Genomic DNA, 8014 nt, shown 5'->3' with positions numbered 1-8014 from the left:
TCCTTCACAGTAGTCTTTTTAGAAGCAAAACCATCACGACAGGGGACTTCTTTATTTTTAATATGGGGACTTCTTTATTTATTTTTTTCTGCGATAACTGCCTCCCAAACTTTAGAAAACATCTCTGTTAGTCTGTTTGATGCCATAGCGTGATACAGCCATATCTCGTCAGATTTCAGAAAAATTTCAGGGTGGGTCCTTGGAAGACTCCGCAGAGGGAGGCAATGGCAAAACACCTCTGGTTACTGTAAGTCGACTGTGACTTGATAGCGCTTTTTCACACAGGAGGATGCTGCAAGACTGCTGTTTTGTTTAACCTTCCTGTATTCATTCTGATGTGGACAAGCCATACGAAATAAAGAGGGAATTAGTGTCTGGCCTTAATTTGAGCCAAAGATCATAAGATTGCAACGTAACCTCCGTCACCTTTAAAATACAGGTAGACTACATGACTCGCGCAGGGAATGCTGGGAACTGTAGTTTTGCTTCAAACACCGAGCTAGGTAGAATTCCGGTCCTAAAGGGTCTCAATAGATCTACAACATGCAGCGTACGGGGATGGCCAGATGGTCATAAACCTCCTCTACATTTCTAAATTATTCTTCTCAACTTTCTTCTCAAGTACAGAGACAAGACAATCTGTAATGGCATAATTATAATTATTACATTAAATAAAATGCTTAGCTCATCAAAGTCTTCTGAAATAGAATTAGCAACATTCACAGCTATGGGGAGGAGAATGTTTTTTTCATGCCTACTTCACAAACTGGCAAAATTCTCTCTTTTTACACATCTCTCAGAGCCCTTTTCTATGTGGTCATTAAACCGAGTTGCTAAACTCAACATGAGCTGGAAATCTGGAATTATGCACATTGGTCCCCTTATCTAGTACTCTGCTGCTAAAATAATTCAACAGCCTTGCTAGTCTGATCATGTTATACCCCTCTACATTTTTACACTGTTTTTCTGCCTGCTTATAACTTGAGCTCTAATTCTCTTCCCAAATTAATAAATACTTTTAACCCTCTATGTTGAGATTTTGTAAGTGTCTGTCACAACTCAGTCATAAAAGATTAACTGTTTGTATGTAAAGTTGCTGAAGTCACTGTTTATGACCTGCCTTAGTCAGTCAGATAACCATTGCTTACATGTTAGTGAGCAGGTACGCCTGAAGTTATAAAGTTAACTTTGTTTCTTTGTTTGAGCAGACATGACATCATCACCACGAGCACAAGACAACAGATAGGTACCAAGATGTAACCAAATGTACAGTAATGTAGATGTGTAATAGGAAAGAAAAGATTTCTTATTTTATCTCCATGTAACCCTTCCTTTATAGTTAGTAAAGTCATATATAAAAAGCAACTGAGAATCTGTCTCTTCTGTTCTACTCTTCTAATATATATAAATATACCCATCCCACCTGTGATAGGACCTACTAACTGTCTGTTACACAGTGTGTAACAGACACCCTTCTGTGATACACCTCTGAAGAAGCCAGCCACAGATGCAGACGAAACGTTAGGAACAAGATCTTCCGGACCATGGCCAAACAGCCCGGAAAACCCACAACAACCAATATGACGAATATTTATCATCCAGTCAATAATTTTGTTTATTGAATTATTGGCTTCCAAACAGTATTCAAATATTTTAATTGAAAACAACAATAAAGGAGAATATTAATTTAATTAATCGTATTGTCACCCTAAACCATTTCTTTATACAAGGTGATGGTAATTACTACAAGCCATTTCATACATTTCTGGGAGAAAGTAGAAAGGAGACAGCCAGGATCAGAGGAACAATAAGAGAAAAGAAAGGAAGACACGCAGTAAAGTGCAGCAGAAAGATACGTAGAGCCAAACGGGGGGCCAAATTAGGTGAGAGGAGAATGCTGTGATTCTATACCTGTTAAAACATCTGTAAGTAGCATTTTGTCCTCTCCTCCAAATCTGAGTACAAGGGAATGCTGAGCTCAGGAATGACTGCAGGTGTATATGGACTTTGGGCATCATGTGTCCATCAGGCATTTTATCACACTTCTTCACATACATGCAACCAACTGTGGCTATACTGAAGGTGCAAAGCATGCTTTCTTACATTCCTTCTAGTTCCATTGGTGCTGGTTGGTCTAAGATGTTCATGTGAATTCTCTGCTTGCCAAGTCCCAAGTTGAGAAATTTCTGAAGATCTGGGGATACAGCCTTAGTGGCATAAACACCACCCTCCAAAACAACCATTTTTCCCCCAGGGGAACTGAACTTTGTTGACTGGAGAGCATTTATAATTCTGATGGCTCTCCACACCCTATCTAAAGGCAACCTTAGCTCTCCACCAGGATTACGCTCTATATGACTCAATCTTGTCCTTCACATAAACTGCACCTTACAATCGCAGTAGTCTCAACGATGTCTAAACATGTGCTCTAAATGAGTCCATATTCATATACATAGTTTTTCAATGATTGGTGCTTCAGGCTAACCAGTTGCCAGTTTAAGACATGATCTCAAAGCCCTCTTGGCCCAAAAAAGTTCTATAATAAATACATAGACAATGACTAACATAGAATCAATTGTGTGCCACTTGCAAAAACTTGCTACTGAAAACAACGAATTGCACCACTTACAAGCTCTCGGCCTCTACACAGAGCAAATATTTTTCCACACCACCATGTTTACATTCTGCAAGACATAAAAACAACAAGACTTTCATGTACAACTATACAGGCTCACCAGTTGTATTACTTTTAAAAACAAGAGAAACAGTAAAAAAACCACCTGGGACATTGTTTTGCCTGTGTTCCCCATGAAGCCTCCTAATGTCCTTATAGTTAGCTATTTCACAGTTTAAGCAAGACATTGCCATCTACAGGAGATTCTAATTAATCAAGGGTATGATGCTGAGTAAACTTATAGGAATGCCACCAACTCCAAATTATAGTTCAAACCTTGTGGCTCCACTGTATTGAGGCAAATATATAATATGCCTTCAGTTGTAATTTTCGAGGGAAGTTAATATGAGATTCAGCACTTTCAACAGACAGCAGCAGTGGAAACCGTAGTGAGTCCGGAAAATGATTATGTTCTTTTGAAGTGGCTTACCAATGGACTACCCTGATCTGATTTTTGGGGAGATTCTTTACAGCTGTGGAGTGTCTGGTGAGGCAAGGGTTCTTTTGCTCCTTTTGAAAGGGAGGAGTATTGCTTATGTGGTCTGGAGGTTCAGTAAAAACACCCTGTGGTTTGGTTAGTAGGGGTTCACCAGATTATAACCTGCCTGTTCCTTAAAGCCTTTGCAATGTATCAGTAATCATCCCACTTATCTTTTCCTCCTTGTCCAAGATACTGAAGGAGAGATTTTTTACGTGCCTTATAACTTTGTAATGCTGAACCTCTTTACTGCTGTGAATCAGTGAGTATGTATTAAGCTAGCTTTCTTGTTTTAGCATATCCCTGTTTTGCCAAGCTGTAATTTTGTTTGTTGAAGTAAACTTTTGCATTCTTTTCAACAAAGCTTTATTTTTATATTAACTGTCTTGAGTTTCTGGCCAAACCCATTGCTTGGGAACGTTCTGAGGCATAGCAAGGTTATTTTGCCATCATGCCAACCATGGACAGTTAGATCATCCTGGAAAGACAGGACAAGATGGGAACAGAACCTCTGTATATACTGCCCCATGCTTGGAAATTAGCTATTCTGACTAGTAGCCATGCTAGAAAGACCTGTCCTCTTCTTCATTGTTTTGTCTAACCCTTTTTCAAAGTACTGTTGGACTCCTTTGTGTCTTGTGACATGTAGATTCCATTAATGGGCTGAGAAGGAATAAGGCACACAAGCTTACCCTTTCACTGCTTACCTGGAACAACCATGGCCTATTTGATGAGGACACCAAAGGAAAGTGTGAGAATCTTCAAGGCTGATCTTGGCCTGGGATTTCCTGGGGCCTGGGAAGCTAAGAAACAACATTAGCAGTAATATCAGGATGGTATAAAGACTCTCCTATCATTCCTATAAGAGACAAAGGAGGAGCACAGTTTATTTGAATCAGAGCTTCATAGAATCAAACTGCCAGCAAAAATAGACCTGAGAGCTTCCTGTCATAGCTTGGGGTGCTTCAGAATTTGCAGTGACATCCAAACACACAGTTTCAACTGTCAGGTTGAAACATGACCTGATCCTGGATTTGTTCGGTTGGGCACCACACAACTTGAGCAGCTGCTGAACAGGTTTGCGTGGAGATCAGGAGTCAACTCTCAGCTGAGCAGAGGGACTAGCCAGTGGTGGAATTCAAATAATTTAACAACTGGTTGTTTACCGGCACCATTTAAAAAACTGGTTCTGCTGAAGTGGTGCGAACCTGCTGAATCCCACCACTGGACTAGCTAGAAGTTGACTTCTGATCCTGCCAAACTGACCACATCCCTGCAAGGTCATGAACTGATAAACCGCCCATTAATAAGTCAGCAGCCTGGTAGCAAATGGTAATCAAGATGTGAGCAGGTATTTGAGTATTTGTACTCAGAGCTGCCCCACTGCACTCTTGCTCCCTTTGCTTAATGGCTGGTTTTAGGAAAACCTCAAAGACACCTTTACCCTTCTGTCAAAGCAGGGCTTGAGCAGCATCCTTTGTGCTTGTACAGAGCATCAGGCTAAATCCATATATGATACCAAATTATGTAGGGTGGTGAGAACCACAAAGGATTGCGAAGAGCTCCAAGCGGACCTTGATAAATTAGGTGAGTGGGCTCAGAAATGGCAAATGCAGTTCAATGTAGCAAAATGTAAAGTGATGCACATAGGGGCAAAAAATCCAAACTTCACATACACGCTACAGGGGTCAGTGCTATCAGTCACAGACCAGGAAAGGGATTTAGGCGTCTTAGTCGATAGTTCCATGGGAATGTCAACTCAATGCATGGCAGCTGTGAAAAAGGCAAACTCTATGCTGGGGATCATTAGAAAAGGAATTGATAATAAAACTGCAAAGATTGTCATGCCCTTATATAAAGCAGTGGTGCGTCTGCACTTGGAGTACTGTGTCCAGTTCTGGTCGCCGCATCTCAAAAAGGATATTGAGGAGATAGAAAAAGTGCAGAGAAGGGCAACAAGGATGATTGAGGGACTGGAGCACCTTCCCTATGAGGAGAGGCTGCAACGTTTGGGACTCTTTAGTTTGGAGAGGAGACAGCTGAGGGGGGATATGATTGAAGTCTACAAAATTATGCATGGGGTAGAAAATGTTGACAGAGAGAAATTTTTCTCTTTTTCTCACAATACTAGAACCAGGGGGCATTCATTGAAAATGCTGGGGGGAAGAATTAGGACTAATAAAAGGAAACACTTCTTCACGCAACGTGTGATTGGTGTTTGGAATATGCTGCCACAGGAGGTGGTGATGGCCACTAACCTGGATAGCTTTAAAAGGGGCTTGGACATATTTATGGAGGAGAAGTTGATTTATGGCTACCAATCTTGATCCTCCTTGATCTGAGATTGCAAATGCCTTAGCAGACCAGGTGATCGGGAGCAACAGCCGCAGAAGGCCATTGCGTTCACATCCTACATGTGAGCTCCCAAAGGCACCTGGTGGGCCACTGCGAGTAGCAGAGAGCTGGACTAGATGGACTTTGGTCTGATTCAGCTGGCTTGTTCTTATGTTCTTATGTTCTTATGCCATAGAAGAGAGCTGGTGACTCTCACCCTAATCTACCTCCCAGGGTTATTCTGAAGAAAAACTGCATGAGGAAAGAATGGGATCCCCACTGAGGAGAAAAGCAGGGTTAGGGTTAGCCCATTCTCCAAACTCTGTCCTCCTTAGGCACTGCCCCCAAATGGCCAGGAATTTCCCAAGCCAATGTGAGCAATGCTATTAGAGCAAGTCACTGTCTGCTTTTTTACCTATCACCCTAAAAGCATGTCTCTGTTGTCCAAACTGAAGAGAAAAATATGTTATGTGGCATTATTTTGAGAATATTTGCCCAATATTACTGCCACAATATTACACTGCATTTAATAGTCGGGTTGGGCAAATATTGACCCCCCTTCAAGTTTCACAAGTTCTTATTAGGTGCGATATTTTGAACAAGATACCCTGCTCTTTTCCTTACCAGGTCCTGAGGTCGGCAACACCTCTTATTTCCATTTGCACAGGTTCCGAGATCTAATTCCAGTAGAGCCTCTGTCTCGGTGCAGTTCGTTTTACAGTAGCCATCACGCCGGATACAAGCCTGTGTGTCTGAATACTTCCTGTGCCCTGTGCCAGGAAACAAATACTCTTGCAACTGTCATTACATATATGGGGGAAAGTGACCTTCCTCCACACTAGACTGAGGAAAGGAAGCAAATCTGGAGCTTTATGTCAGTCAGTGGCACCCAGTTAGTGCCACCTGCTATGCAGGTTGTGGACGGTGCTATGAATGTCCCAGCTAGCATTCCCTGTCATTCTCTCTCCCCTGCCCCACTGCCTGCCAAAGCTCCAGTTCTTTTTCTATAGGACTCCCTGGTCCAGTCCAGCTGCATTTGATATAGCATGGCTATTAGGGATGCCAATCTCTAGGTGAGGTCTGGGAGCTTCTGGAATTACAATTGGTCTCTAGAATGTAGAAATCGGTTCCCCTGGAGCAAATGGAGAGTAGACACTATGAAAAGATAATCCACTAATGTTCCTCCCCAAACAATACCCTCCCCAGGCTTCACTCCCAAGTCTCCAGGAATTTGCCAACCTGGAGCAACTTTAATGACTACACAGCTTGTTCTGCCCCCCAAGTGAATATGTTTTTGGTGCCCTGTACTTGGCTAGGACAGAGTGGGGGAGACACAAGCCAGGTTCAACAATGCTTATTACTTAAGAGAATCAAGATCCTAACTCCTCCCTTGGGTCTATCTAAATCAGAGTATGTGCTTGTCTTGATCTTGAGTGTCTTCTCTTGGTTGCTTTCAAGAAAGTCCACTGTGTGTTGCTTCCTTTTAGTTCTTTCAGTCTTTGTCTGGTTCTAATTGCTGTTAACCTTAACTTGCTCTCTATGGACCACCATATACGTCATGAATATTCCAGTCTCCAGCTACCCTTGGCACCTCGCTCTGACTGACTGGCAAGAGCTAAAACAGGGGATTGCTGGGTAAAGAGGGAAACTGCCTATTGGGAAATGTCTTAAAGAGACAGGGACTAACTAAAATACCCTCCCTTAGAAGACTTAATAATGAACTAAAACCATGCTAAGGCAAAAATAAGCTGTTCTCACCTGAAACAACAATGGAGAGCAAGAAGAATCCAGAGAAAAGGAAGACAGGAAGCCCCATGGGTGGCAGCAGCAAGATGAAGAGAGACCTGAAGTGAGGCAAGAAAGCAACTGAATGAAAAGACAGAATCATTATTTGGTTTATAAGCAGTTTCCTAACAAAGCACAGAATCTGGCTGAAGGGATGGTAAACCATCCATCTCCTGTCACCTGATCCTTATGCCTTTGTTTTCTGGGTGTCGTTCTGCCCCAGTGCACCAGCTCAGAGGGAGATGGAGGACACCTTTCCTCTTGTGGTGGCTCCAGAGCTCAGAGTTGCTGCCAAGCCCTTCATTTCAAGACAGTTCAAGAGCAGAATGCAGACAAGACAAGCCAGAGCAGAACAGGTGGACGAGGCAGTTTAATGTTGAAAGACAAATCTGTAAAAATTTGCCACAATAAACTCCGACCCATAATCCTGCTCTACAACTTTGCTCTCCATTGCATCAGTGGGACACAGTCCTACCCCCCCCCCCCCAATCCAGTGGTGGGATTCAGCAGGTTCGCACCACTTTGGCAGAACAAGTTGTTAAAATGATGCTTGTAAACAACCAGTTGTTAAATTATTTGAATCCCACCACCGGAACCGGTTGTTAAATTATTTGAATCCCAACACTGCCCACATCTATTTTGCATTAGTTTCCTCCAACTCCCTATACCCGATGTGCAAGATTAGACAAATTCATGGAAGACAGGGCTAAAGGTCAATCCGTGACTATTAGGCATGCCAACTG

This window comes from Sphaerodactylus townsendi, linkage group LG01 (genome assembly GCF_021028975.2).
Source record: "Sphaerodactylus townsendi isolate TG3544 linkage group LG01, MPM_Stown_v2.3, whole genome shotgun sequence".
Lineage (NCBI taxonomy): Eukaryota > Metazoa > Chordata > Lepidosauria > Squamata > Sphaerodactylidae > Sphaerodactylus > Sphaerodactylus townsendi.
Note: the sequence above shows the minus strand (reverse complement) of the source record.